Source organism: Engystomops pustulosus, chromosome 7 (assembly GCF_040894005.1).
Source record: "Engystomops pustulosus chromosome 7, aEngPut4.maternal, whole genome shotgun sequence".
NCBI lineage: Eukaryota > Metazoa > Chordata > Amphibia > Anura > Leptodactylidae > Engystomops > Engystomops pustulosus.
In genome coordinates, this window is record NC_092417.1 from 172,535,655 (window position 1) to 172,551,395 (window position 15,741).

Sequence of the window (15,741 nt, forward strand, 5' to 3'; positions counted from 1 at the left end):
GCAGTGTAAAGCATGGTGGATGGAGACCTCCTGCAGGGCTTGTGTATATACACAGGAGCCTGGAGAAGCAGAGTTGCAGTGTAAAGCATGGGGAAGGGACAAGGCAACAAATACATGAACCCACAATAATAACAGCATGCATTCCTACACAAAGTAACTACTGAGAGAGAAGAGCTGCAGTGTAGAGCATGGTGCATGGAGACCTCCTGCGGGGCTTGTGCATATACACAGCAGTCTGGAGAAGCTGAGCTGCAGTGTAAAGCAAGGAGGATGGAGACAGCAACAATGAGCACATGAAGAGAATACAATATACTTAATGCTCAGGCTGCACTCATACTCAGGAGCTGATGAGTGTAAACCTCCGGGGGTTGGAAAGCAGAAACCTAAGCCTGGGAAAGTTGGGTGACAAAGGCCAAATTATATGGTAGCCATATTGCTGGTCACCCAGCTCTCCCGGAATCTGTGGAAGTAAAACGGAATCTTCAATAAAGACAAATGTATCTGGGATATTGAGTGTTCTTAAAGGGGCGGGCGCCTTCTCCCCAGCACTGGGTGAGGTTCACACAGATGAGAAGCAGGATCACGCGATTGTGGACACAGGGTCACCGGAATAACAGGGAGATTTAAGAATACATTGGTGGCCCCCTGCGGAGCCCAGTACTAAGACCCCATTATGTGTCGCCCCCCTGTCCCATGACTCTCAGCCCCGAGGCCCCGGACTGCAGGGCCGGAAGTTATCTATTACAGTGTTATAATTATTACCGCTCCTTTAAGAGCATCGACCCCATAGAGGATCCAAAACACAAGCCCACCCCACCCGCTGATATCCTGGCCTAGAGTGTAGGCTAATCCCGCAGACTATTCCACCCGAACAATGGACCGATTGTTCCAGATATTTGTAAGAGACAAGAAGAAGCTTTGATTCCAGAGGGAGAGAAAGGGAGGGAAAAAGTCTCCTCCTGACGGGTAATAAGACCCTTACTGTAATAGGAGAAAAGGCCAAAATATATCTCCGGGGTCTGCAAAATCTCCAGAACTGACAGATTTACCCCAAATGTCACCGAGAGGAAGGGGAAAACATGTCCTTATACTGAGGACAGTATTATAGTAGTTATATTCCTGTACATAGGGGCAGTATTATAGTAGTTATATTCTTGTACATAGGGGGCAGTATTATAGTAGTTATATTCTTGTACATAGGGGGCAGTATTATAGTAGTTATATTCTTGTACATAGGGGGCAGTATTATAGTAATTATATTCCTGTACATAGGGGGCAGTATTATAGTAGTTATATTCTTGTACATAGGGGGAAGTATTATAGTAGTTATATTCCTGTACATAGGGGCAGTATTATAGTAGTTATATTCTTGTACATAGGGGGCAGTATTATAGTAGTTATATTCTTGTACATAGGGGGCAGTATTATAGTAGTTATATTCTTGTACATAGGGGGCAGTATTATAGTAGTTATATTCCTGTACATAGGGGGCAGTATTATAGTAGTTATATTCTTGTACATAGGGGGCAGTATTATAGTAGTTATATTCCTGTACATAGGGGGCAGTATTATAGTAGTTATATTCCTGTACATAGGGGGCAGTATTATAGTAGTTATATTCTTGTACATAGGGGGCAGTATTATAGTAGTTATATTCCTGTACATAGGGGCAGTATTATAGTAGTTATATTCCTGTACATAGGGGGCAGTATTATAGTAGTTATATTCTTGTACATAAGGGGCAGTATTATAGTAGTTATATTCCTGTACATAGGGGGCAGTATTATAGTAGTTATATTCTTGTACATAGGGGGCAGTATTATAGTAGTTATATTCCTGTACATAGGGGCAGTATTATAGTAGTTATATTCCTGTACATAGGGGGCAGTATTATAGTGGTTATATTCTTGTACATAGAGGCAGTATTATAGTAGTTCTATTCCTGTACATAGGGGGCAGTATTATAGTAGTTATATTCTTGTACATAGGGGGCAGTATTATAGTAGTTATATTCGTGTACATAGGGGGCAGTATTATAGTAGTTATATTCGTGTACATAGGGGGCAGTATTATAGTAGTTATATTCTTGTACATAGGGGGCAGTATTATAGTAGTTATATTCCTGTACATAGGGGGCAGTATTATAGTAGTTATATTCCTGTACATAGGGGCAGTATTATAGTAGTTATATTCTTGTACATAGGGGGCAGTATTATAGTAGTTATATTCCTGTACATAGGGGGCAGTATTATAGTGGTTATATTCTTGTACATAGAGGCAGTATTATAGTAGTTCTATTCCTGTACATAGGGGGCAGTATTATAGTAGTTATATTCTTGTACATAGGGGGCAGTATTATAGTAGTTATATTCGTGTACATAGGGGGCAGTATTATAGTAGTTATATTCGTGTACATAGGGGGCAGTATTATAGTAGTTATATTCTTGTACATAGGGGGCAGTATTATAGTAGTTATATTCCTGTACATAGGGGGCAGTATTATAGTAGTTATATTCCTGTACATAGGGGCAGTATTATAGTAGTTATATTCCTGTACATAGGGGCAGTATTATAGTAGTTATATTCTTGTACATAGGGGGCAGTATTATAGTAGTTATATTCCTGTACATAGGGGCAGTATTATAGTAGTTATATTCTTGTACATAGGGGGCAGTATTATAGTAGTTATATTCTTGTACATAGGGGCAGTATTATAGTAGTTATATTCTTGTACATAGGGGCAGTATTATAGTAGTTATATTCCTGTACATAGAGGGCAGTATTATAGTAGTTATATTCTTGTACATAGAGGACAGTATTATAGTAGTTATATTCTTGTACATAGGGGGCAGTATTATAGTAGTTATATTCCTGTACATAGGGGGCAGTATTATAGTAGTTATATTCTTGTACATAGGGGGCAGTATTATAGTAGTTATATTCCTGTACATAGGGGGCAGTATTATAGTAGTTATATTCCTGTACATAGGGGGCAGTATTATAGTAGTTATATTCCTGTACATAGGGGGCAGTATTATAGTGGTTATATTCTTGTACATAGGGGGCAGTATTATAGTAGTTCTATTCCTGTACATAGGGGGCAGTATTATAGTAGTTATATTCTTGTACATAGGGGGCAGTATTATAGTAGTTATATTCCTGTACATAGGGGGCAGTATTATAGTAGTTCTATTCGTGTACATAGGGGGCAGTATTATAGTAGTTATATTCTTGTACATAGGGGGCAGTATTATAGTAGTTATATTCTTGTACATAGGGGCAGTATTATAGTAGTTATATTCCTGTACATAGGGGCAGTATTATAGTAGTTATATTCTTGTACATAGGGGGCAGTATTATAGTAGTTATATTCCTGTAAATAGGGGGCAGTATTATAGTAGTTATATTCTTGTATATAGGGGGTAGTATTATAGTAGTTATATTCCTGTACATAGGGGCAGTATTATAGTAGTTATATTCCTGTACATAGGGGGCAGTATTATAGTAGTTATATTCTTGTACATAGGGGGCAGTATTATAGTAGTTATATTCTTGTACATAGGGGCAGTATTATAGTAGTTATATTTTTGTACATAGGGGGCAGTATTATAGTAGTTATATTCCTGTACATAGGGGGCAGTATTATAGTAGTTATATTCTTGTATATAGGGGGTAGTATTATAGTAGTTATATTCCTGTACATAGGGGCAGTATTATAGAAGTTATATTCTTGTATATAGGGGGTAGTATTATAGTAGTTATATTCTTGTACATAGGGGGCAGTATTATAGTAGTTATATTCTTGTACATAGGGGCAGTATTATAGTAGTTATATTTTTGTACATAGGGGGCAGTATTATAGTAGTTATATTCCTGTAAATAGGGGGCAGTATTATAGTAGTTATATTCTTGTATATAGGGGGTAGTATTATAGTAGTTATATTCCTGTACATAGGGGCAGTATTCTAGTAGTTATATTCCTGTACATAGGGGGCAGTATTATAGTAGTTATATTCTTGTACATAGGGGGCAGTATTATAGTAATTATATTCTTGTACATAGGGGGCAGTATTATAGTAGTTATATTCCTGTACATAGGGGGCAGTATTATAGTAGTTATATTCTTGTACATAGGGGGCAGTATTATAGTAGTTATATTCTTGTACATAGGAGGCAGTATTATAGTAGTTATATTCTTGTACATAGGGGGCAGTATTATAGTAGTTATATTCTTGTATATAGGGGGCAGTATTATAGTAGTTATATTCTTGTATATAGGGGGCAGTATTATAGTAGTTATATTCTTGTATATAGGGGGGCAGCATTATAGTACTTATATTCTTGTATATAGGGGGCAGTATTATAGTAGTTATATTCTGGTACATAGGGGGCAGTATTATAGTAGTTATATTCTTGTACATAGGGGGCGGTATTATAGTAGTTATATTCTTGTACATAGGGGGCGGTATTATAGTAGTTATATTCTTGTACATAGGGGGCAGTATTATAGTAGTTATATTCTTGTACATAGGAGGCAGTATTATAGTAGTTATATTCTTGTACATAGGAGGCAGTATTATAGTAGTTATATTCTTGTACATAGGGGGCAGTATTATAGTAGTTATATTCCTGTAAATAGGGGGCAGTATTATAGTAGTTATATTCTTGTATATAGGGGGTAGTATTATAGTAGTTATATTCCTGTACATAGGGGCAGTATTATAGTAGTTATATTCCTGTACATAGGGGGCAGTATTATAGTAGTTATATTCTTGTACATAGGGGGCAGTATTATAGTAGTTATATTCTTGTACATAGGGGCAGTATTATAGTAGTTATATTTTTGTACATAGGGGGCAGTATTATAGTAGTTATATTCCTGTAAATAGGGGGCAGTATTATAGTAGTTATATTCTTGTATATAGGGGGTAGTATTATAGTAGTTATATTCCTGTACATAGGGGCAGTATTATAGTAGTTATATTCCTGTACATAGGGGGCAGTATTATAGTAGTTATATTCTTGTACATAGGGGGCAGTATTATAGTAATTATATTCTTGTACATAGGGGGCAGTATTATAGTAGTTATATTCCTGTACATAGGGGCAGTATTATAGTAGTTATATTCTTGTACATAGGGGGCAGTATTATAGTAGTTATATTCTTGTACATAGGGGGCAGTATTATAGTAGTTATATTCCTGTACATAGGGGGCAGTATTATAGTAGTTATATTCTTGTACATAGGGGGCAGTATTATAGTAGTTATATTCCTGTACATAGGGGGCAGTATTATAGTAGTTATATTCCTGTACATAGGGGGCAGTATTATAGTAGTTATATTCTTGTACATAGGGGGCAGTATTATAGTAGTTATATTCCTGTACATAGGGGCAGTATTATAGTAGTTATATTCCTGTACATAGGGGGCAGTATTATAGTAGTTATATTCTTGTACATAGAGGCAGTATTATAGTAGTTATATTCTTGTACATAAGGGGCAGTATTATAGTAGTTATATTCCTGTACATAGGGGGCAGTATTATAGTAGTTATATTCTTGTACATAGGGGGCAGTATTATAGTAGTTATATTCCTGTACATAGGGGCAGTATTATAGTAGTTATATTCCTGTACATAGGGGGCAGTATTATAGTGGTTATATTCTTGTACATAGAGGCAGTATTATAGTAGTTCTATTCCTGTACATAGGGGGCAGTATTATAGTAGTTATATTCTTGTACATAGGGGGCAGTATTATAGTAGTTATATTCGTGTACATAGGGGGCAGTATTATAGTAGTTATATTCGTGTACATAGGGGGCAGTATTATAGTAGTTATATTCTTGTACATAGGGGGCAGTATTATAGTAGTTATATTCCTGTACATAGGGGGCAGTATTATAGTAGTTATATTCCTGTACATAGGGGCAGTATTATAGTAGTTATATTCTTGTACATAGGGGGCAGTATTATAGTAGTTATATTCCTGTACATAGGGGGCAGTATTATAGTGGTTATATTCTTGTACATAGAGGCAGTATTATAGTAGTTCTATTCCTGTACATAGGGGGCAGTATTATAGTAGTTATATTCTTGTACATAGGGGGCAGTATTATAGTAGTTATATTCGTGTACATAGGGGGCAGTATTATAGTAGTTATATTCGTGTACATAGGGGGCAGTATTATAGTAGTTATATTCTTGTACATAGGGGGCAGTACTATAGTAGTTATATTCCTGTACATAGGGGGCAGTATTATAGTAGTTATATTCCTGTACATAGGGGCAGTATTATAGTAGTTATATTCTTGTACATAGGGGGCAGTATTATAGTAGTTATATTCCTGTACATAGGGGCAGTATTATAGTAGTTATTTTCTTGTACATAGGGGGCAGTATTATAGTAGTTATATTCCTGTACATAGGGGCAGTATTATAGTAGTTATATTCTTGTACATAGGGGGCAGTATTATAGTAGTTATATTCTTGTACATAGGGGCAGTATTATAGTAGTTATATTCTTGTACATAGGGGCAGTATTATAGTAGTTATATTCCTGTACATAGAGGGCAGTATTATAGTAGTTATATTCTTGTACATAGAGGACAGTATTATAGTAGGTATATTCTTGTACATAGGGGGCAGTATTATAGTAGTTATATTCCTGTACATAGGGGGCAGTATTATAGTAGTTATATTCTTGTACATAGGGGGCAGTATTATAGTAGTTATATTCCTGTACATAGGGGGCAGTATTATAGTAGTTATATTCCTGTACATAGGGGGCAGTATTATAGTAGTTATATTCCTGTACATAGGGGGCAGTATTATAGTGGTTATATTCTTGTACATAGGGGGCAGTATTATAGTAGTTCTATTCCTGTACATAGGGGGCAGTGTTATAGTAGTTATATTCTTGTACATAGGGGGCAGTATTATAGTAGTTATATTCCTGTACATAGGGGGCAGTATTATAGTAGTTCTATTCGTGTACATAGGGGGCAGTATTATAGTAGTTATATTCTTGTACATAGGGGGCAGTATTATAGTAGTTATATTCCTGTACATAGGGGGCAGTATTATAGTAGTTATATTCCTGTACATAGGGGCAGTATTATAGTAGTTATATTCTTGTACATAGGGGGCAGTATTATAGTAGTTATATTCCTGTAAATAGGGGGCAGTATTATAGTAGTTATATTCTTGTATATAGGGGGTAATATTATAGTAGTTATATTCCTGTACATAGGGGCAGTATTATAGTAGTTATATTCCTGTACATAGGGGGCAGTATTACAGTAGTTATATTCTTGTACATAGGGGGCAGTATTATAGTAGTTATATTCTTGTACATAGGGGCAGTATTATAGTAGTTATATTCTTGTACATAGGGGGCGGTATTATAGTAGTTATATTTTTGTACATAGGGGGCAGTATTATAGTAGTTATATTCTTGTACATAGGGGCAGTATTATAGTAGTTATATTTTTGTACATAGGGGGCAGTATTATAGTAGTTATATTCCTGTAAATAGGGGGCAGTATTATAGTAGTTATATTCTTGTATATAGGGGGTAGTATTATAGTAGTTATATTCCTGTACATAGGGGCAGTATTATAGTAGTTATATTCCTGTACATAGGGGGCAGTATTATAGTAGTTATATTCTTGTACATAGGGGGCAGTATTATAGTAATTATATTCTTGTACATAGGGGGCAGTATTATAGTAGTTATATTCCTGTACATAGGGGGCAGTATTATAGTAGTTATATTCTTGTACATAGGGGGCAGTATTATAGTAGTTATATTCTTGTACATAGGAGGCAGTATTATAGTAGTTATATTCTTGTACATAGGGGGCAGTATTATAGTAGTTATATTCTTGTATATAGGGGGCAGTATTATAGTAGTTATATTCTTGTATATAGGGGGCAGTATTATAGTAGTTATATTCTTGTATATAGGGGGGCAGCATTATAGTACTTATATTCTTGTATATAGGGGGCAGTATTATAGTAGTTATATTTTGGTACATAGGGGGCAGTATTATAGTAGTTATATTCTTGTACATAGGGGGCGGTATTATAGTAGTTATATTCTTGTACATAGGGGGCGGTATTATAGTAGTTATATTCTTGTACATAGGGGGCAGTATTATAGTAGTTATATTCTTGTACATAGGAGGCAGTATTATAGTAGTTATATTCTTGTACATAGGAGGCAGTATTATAGTAGTTATATTCTTGTACATAGGGGGGCAGTATTATAGTAGTTATATTCTTGTATATAGGGGGCAGTATTATAGTAGTTATATTCTTGTACATAGGGGCAGTATTATAATAGTTATATTCTTGTACATAGGGGGGCAGTATTATAGTAGTTATATTCTTGTACATATGGGGCAGTATTATAGTAGTTATATTCTTGTACATAGGGGCAGTATTATAGTAGTTATATTCTTGTACATAGGGGGGCAGTATTATAGTAGTTATATTCTTGTATATAGGGGACAGTATTATAGTAGTTATATTCTGGTACATAGGGGGCAGTATTATAGTAGTTATATTCTTGTACATAGGGGGCGGTATTATAGTAGTTATATTCTTGTACATATGGGGCAGTATTATAGTAGTTATATTCTTGTACATAGGGGCAGTATTATAGTAGTTATATTCTTGTACATAGGGGGGCAGTATTATAGTAGTTATATTCTTGTATATAGGGGGCAGTATTATAGTAGTTATATTCTGGTACATAGGGGGCAGTATTATAGTAGTTATATTCTTGTACATAGGGGGCGGTATTATAGTAGTTATATTCTTGTACATAGGGGGCGGTATTATAGTAATTATATTCTTGTACATAGGGGGCAGTATTATAGTAGTTATATTCCTGTACATAGGGGGCAGTATTATAGTAGTTATATTCTTGTACATAGGGGGCAGTATTATAGTAGTTATATTCCTGTACATAGGGGGCAGTATTATAGTAGTTATATTCCTGTACATAGGGGGCAGTATTATAGTAGTTATATTCCTGTACATAGGGGGCAGTATTATAGTAGTTATATTCCTGTACATAGGGGCAGTATTATAGTAGTTATATTCTTGTACATAGGGGGCAGTATTATAGTAGTTATAGTCTTGTACATAGGGGGCAGTATTTTAGTAGTTATATCCTTGTACATAGGGGGCAGTATTATAGTAGTTACATTCTTGTACATAGGGGGCAGTATTATAGTAGTTATATTCTTGTACATAGGGGGCAGTATTATAGTAGTTATATTCTTGTACATAGGGGGCAGTATTATAGTAGTTATATTCTTGTACATAGGGGGGCAGTATTATAGTAGTTATATTCCTGTACATAGGGGCAGTATTATAGTAGTTATATTCTTGTACATAGGGGGCAGTATTATAGTAGTTACATTCTTGTACATAGGGGGCAGTATTATAGTAGTTATATTCTTGTACATAGGGGGCAGTATTATAGTAGTTATATTCTTGTACATAGGGGGCAGTATTATAGTAGTTATATTCCTGTACATAGGGGACAGTATTATAGTAGATATATTCTTGTACATAGGGGGCAGTATTATAGTAGTTATATCCCTGTACATAGGGGGGCAGTATTATAGTAGTTATATTCTTGTACATAGGGGGCAGTATTATAGTAGTTATATTCCTGTACATAGGGGGCAGTATTATAGTAGTTATATTCTTGTACATAGGGGGCAGTATTATAGTAGTTATATTCTTGTACATAGGGGGCAGTATTATAGTAGTTATATTCCTGTACATAGGGGGCAGTAGTATAGTAGTTATATTCTTGTACATAGGGGGCAGTATTATAGTAGTTATATTCCTGTACATAGGGGGCAGTATTATAGTAGTTATATTCTTGTACATAGGGGGCAGTATTATAGTAGTTATATTCCTGTACATAGGGGGCAGTATTATAGTAGTTATATTCTTGTACATAGGGGGCAGTATTATAGTAGTTATATTCTTGTACATAGGGGGCAGTATTATAGTAGTTATATTCTTGTACATAGGGGGCAGTATTATAGTAGTTATATTCTTGTACATAGGGGGCAGTATTATAGTAGTTTTATCCTTAATGGCTAATATCTGTGATGTCATCTCTTCTATTGCATTAATACACTGTAATACATGCAGATATGTGCAGCCTCCCCGATTCTTCTCTGTATGGGTGGGATTGGGGTCCTTGAACTCAGGGTCTCGGTCATCCAATCACATTGCAGTATTTGTATCTGGAGTCTGTTGCAGGGTAAAACTCTTTCCTGACGGCTACGAAGATCAAAAGACTAGTGGAAGGGGGAAGAATATGCGTCTCATGATTATATAATAGGGTCAGGGTCAGATGTGGGGTCGGGGGCTGCACATGATGATATTCAGGAAGTATAGGATGAATGAGCAGATGTTGTCAGCACATGATGTCTCTCCCGTCCTCATTATCTCAGCACATGGCGATGGCGGAGCTTTGTAAGATGATGTTATTGTGGGTAATTGTGTTAATCAACCATCATCTTGTAGAGTGCGGCCTTGGAGCCCAGACCCTTCCCCCCAATGTCCTAAACACAGGGGTCTCAGACCCCATAAAGGGACTGAAGGGTAACAGACCTCAATGCTAAATCTATCCATGTTACTGTGTAAATTTGACATTCAGGAGCCCAGAAAGCTTGGTGGGTGCTAGATGTCCAGATTGGAGGTCACCCAGCTTTCCCGGGATGGGATGGGGTATGAGAGCACAGGCTGGTTGTGGGTCCATCCCCGGCTCTTCCACTTACTGTAATGCGGCGTGGGATGAGCAGCGCAGTTACATTTTTCTTGCATGACATCAGGAAATAATCTCCTTATTCTTCACAGAAATCAGAAGAAAATGCGATGGTGTTGGCCGCAGAATAATAAACCCTCTCATCCGCACCGGGGGACGCAACGCCAGGACAATAGCCGAGTGTTACTGCTAAATACAGCAACACAACAAGTCATCTACACAGAGAAGGAGGGATAGATAGAGATAGATAGATAGATAGATAGATAGATAGATAGATAGATAGATAGATAGATAGGAGATAGATATGAGATGGATAGATAGATAGATAGATAGATAGATAGATAGATAGATAGGAGATAGATAGGAGATAGATAGATAGATAGGAGATAGATAGATAGGAGATAGACCGATAGATAGGAGATAGATAGATAGGAGATAGACCGATAGATAGGAGATAGATAGATAGATAGATAGATAGACAGATGGATAGGAGATAGACAGATAGATAGATAGATAGATAGATAGATAGATAGGAGATAGATAGATAGGAGATAGATAGATAGATAGATAGATAGATAGATAGATAGGAGATAGACAGATAGATAGATAGATAAAGTTTCAAAAACTGGCAGCACTCCGGATTGGTGTCAAAAAGGTGATGGGGTGTCTTTTATTCCATGTGCTAGGGCAGTGGTGGCGAACCTTTTAGAGACCAAGTGCCCAAATTACAACCAAACCCACTTATTTAAATGCAAAGTGCCAACATGGCAGCTTTTAATTGTATCTGTGTCCTAAGGACACCAATACAGTTGAATGAAATAGGAGAAATTCCGATTATCATTGGAGCTTCCTTTCAGGGGCCCCTGAACAGTAAGAATTTGGGTGCTCAGAGAAGGAGCTCCAATAATAATGCAGCCTTGTCTGCACCTCCTTGCTCCTTCTATAGTCCCAGGCACCTAAGGATGTGTAGCTTTAAAATAGCATTGATCACAGCACCTCCTGGGTGGCCAGGGACTGCAGGAGGAGGTTTTGAGACCTTGCAAACTCTGTGCTGGGGTGATGGTCTGGGTGCCCACAGTGAGTGCTCCGAGTGCCACCTCTGGCACCCGTGCCATAGGTTCGCCACCACTGTGCTAGGGCATCTGGACTTTGCATCCACCAGCATTGCGGTGCTGCTCCAAACTTTTTCACATATCCTAGATAGATAGATAGATAGATAGATAGATAGGAGATAGATAGATAGATAGGAGATAGATAGGAGATAGATAGATAGATAGATAGATAGGAGATAGATAGATAGATAGGAGATAGATAGGAGATAGATAGATAGAGAGATAGATAGATAGATAGATAGGAGATAGATAGATAGATAGGAGATAGATGGATAGATAGGATATAGATAGATAGATAGATAGATAGATAGGAGATAGATAGATAGATAGATAGGAGATAGATAGGAGATAGATAGATAGATAGGAGATAGATAGATAGATAGGAGATAGATAGATAGATAGATAGATAGATAGATAGATATGAGATAGATATAGCTACATAGATAAATAAGTAAGAAATAAAAGGATAATAAAAGATAGATGAGCAACAACACACAGAGATGATAGATAGAGAGATAATAATAGATGAATGGATTGATTGATGATAGCTACATAGATAGATAAATATAGATAATAGATAGATTACAATAATAATGATAGATATTGAATAGAGAATAGACAGGCAGATATTGCCCCCTATAAGCAGCCTCTGGAGTTGATGGTCACTTTGGGGTTTGTTGCTCTATAATGTGCCAGGACCCTGAGTGACCATCAGATGGGTCAGAGGTCACAGGATCGGTGTCTGTACATTGATCTGGGGTCACGTGGACTCGATTGCTGAGATCTTGTCAGGACATGTCTGACTGCTGTACACGGAGAGATAAGAGCTGCAGGTGACACTTATTAGGTCATTATTCTAGATAATGTAGCAGAAATATCTGGATTTGCGTTCTCCCGCTGAGGACTTTTCACGGCTGAGGATTTAGTCACAATTAAATCTACTGTTCAACGGCAGAAAACAAAGTTCTGGTGAATAATGCAGAACTGATGCACAAGGTCAATTAGAAAGTTCTAGAAGTTTCCATTATTTAGTGATTACAATTATTCACCATTTATCACCATCAAATCTTATTGTTCCGTCACTTCCAGCTCAGTGACAATGTGTCAGCCACTTTAAAGTCACATCTGACTTCCAGTGTTTGGGATCGTGTCTTGGTAACTCCACAAATGGAAGGTGATGTTCAGAAGAAAGTAGAAAAATGTTTTGTTCGTTAGAATTTTGTCCGGAGAAGTATGTGAGAAATCTGAGAAATGTGCGTCGCTTAAAGCAACAGTAAACGGACCCTCATGTGTCAGCAACAGTGACAAGGTGAAGAGCGTTACTGTGACAGGTGAAGATCACAAAGACAACGCTGAGGAGCAGAAAGACAACGCTGAGGAGCAGGAAGACAACGCTGAGGAGCAGGAAGACAACGCTGAGGAGCAGGAAGACAACGCTGAGGAGCAGGAAGACAGCGCTGAGGAGCAGGAAGACAGCGCTGAGGAGCAGGAAGGCAAGGCTCAGGAGCAGGAAGGCAAGGCTCAGGAGCAGGAAGGCAAGGCTCAGGAGCAGGAAGGCAAGGCTCAGGAGCAGGAAGGCAAGGCTCAGGAGCAGGAAGACAACGCTGAGGAGCAGGAAGACAGCGCTGAGGAGCAGGAAGACAGCGCTGAGGAGCAGGAAGACAACGCTGAGGAGCAGGAAGACAACGCTGAGGAGCAGGAAGACAACACTGAGGAGCAGGAAGGCAAGGCTCAGGAGCAGGAAGGCAAGGCTCAGGAGCAGGAAGGCAAGGCTCAGGAGCAGGAAGGCAAGGCTCAGGAGCAGGAAAACAAGGCTCAGGAGCAGGAAGACAACGCTGAGGAGCAGGAAGACAACGCTGAGGAGCAGGAAGACAACGCTCAGGAGCAGGAAGACAACGCTCAGGAGCAGGAAGACAACGCTCAGGAGCAGGAAGACAACGCTCAGGAGCAGGAAGACAACGCTCAGGAGCAGGAAGACAACGCTCAGGAGCAGGAAGACAACGCTCAGGAGCAGGAAGACAACGCTCAGGAGCAGGAAGACAACGCTCAGGAGCAGGAAGACAACGCTCAGGAGCAGGAAGACAACGCTCAGGAGCAGGAAGACAACGCTCAGGAGCAGGAAGACAACGCTCAGGAGCAGGAAGACAACGCTCAGGAGCAGGAAGACAACGCTCAGGAGCAGAAAGACAACACTCAGGAGCAGAAAGACAACACTCAGGAGCAGAAAGACAACACTCAGGAGCAGAAAGACAACACTCAGGAGCAGAAAGACAACACTCAGGAGCAGAAAGACAACACTCAGGAGCAGAAAGACAACGCTCAGGAGCAGGAAGACAACGCTCAGGAGCAGGAAGACAACGCTCAGGAGCAGGAAGACAACGCTCAGGAGCAGGAAGACAACGCTCAGGAGCAGGAAGACAACGCTCAGGAGCAGGAAGACAACGCTGAGGAGCAGGAAGACAACGCTCAGGAGCAGGAAGACAATGCTCAAGAGCAAGAAGACAACTCTCAGGAGCATGAAGACAATTCTGAGGAGCAGGAAGACAATGCTGAGGAGCAGGAAGACAATGTTAACGAGTAGGAAGACAACGCTGAGGAGCAGGAAGACAACACTGAGGAGAAGGAAGACAACGCTGAGGAGCAGGAAGACAACGCTGAGGAGCAGGAAGACAACGCTGAGGAGCAGGAAGACAACGCTGAGGAGCAGGAAGACAACGCTGAGGAGCAGGAAGACAACGCTGAGGAGCAGGAAGACAACGCTGAGGAGCAGGAAGACAACGCTCAGGAGCAGAAAGACAACGCTCAGGAGCAGAAAGACAACGCTCAGGAGCAGAAAGACAACGCTCAGGAGCAGAAAGACAACACTCAGGAGCAGAAAGACAACACTCAGGAGCAGAAAGACAACACTCAGGAGCAGAAAGACAACACTCAGGAGCAGAAAGACAACACTCAGGAGCAGAAAGACAACACTCAGGAGCAGAAAGACAACACTCAGGAGCAGAAAGACAACACTCAGGAGCAGAAAGACAACACTCAGGAGCAGAAAGACAACACTCAGGAGCAGAAAGACAACACTCAGGAGCAGAAAGACAACACTCAGGAGCAGAAAGACAACACTCAGGAGCAGAAAGACAACACTCAGGAGCAGAAAGACAACACTCAGGAGCAGAAAGACAACACTCAGGAGCAGAAAGACAACACTCAGGAGCAGAAAGACAACACTCAGGAGCAGAAAGACAACACTCAGGAGCAGAAAGACAACACTCAGGAGCAGAAAGACAACACTCAGGAGCAGAAAGACAACACTCAGGAGCAGAAAGACAACACTCAGGAGCAGAAAGACAACACTCAGGAGCAGAAAGACAACACTCAGGAGCAGAAAGACAACACTCAGGAGCAGAAAGACAACACTCAGGAGCAGAAAGACAACACTCAGGAGCAGAAAGACAACACTCAGGAGCAGAAAGACAACACTCAGGAGCAGAAAGACAACACTCAGGAGCAGAAAGACAACACTCAGGAGCAGAAAGACAACGCTCAGGAGCAGAAAGACAACGCTCAGGAGCAGGAAGACAACGCTCAGGAGCAGGAAGACAACGCTCAGGAGCAGGAAGACAACGCTCAGGAGCAGGAAGACAACACTCAGGAGCAGGAAGACAACACTCAGGAGCAGAAAGACAACACTCAGGAGCAGAAAGACAACACTCAGGAGCAGAAAGACAACACTCAGGAGCAGAAAGACAACGCTCAGGAGCAGGAAGACAACGCTCAGGAGCAGGAAGACAACGCTCAGGAGCAGGAAGACAACGCTCAGGAGCAGGAAGACAAC

The 15,741-nt window shown here is 39.4% G+C and overlaps 1 protein-coding gene across 1 annotated transcript in view; it reads right to left on the minus strand.

Annotated features, from left to right (window-relative positions):
* Window positions 1-15,741, minus strand: part of SLC67A1 (solute carrier family 67 member 1) — a 62,358-nt gene that overhangs the window by 26,263 nt on the left and 20,354 nt on the right. The window lies entirely within an intron of this gene.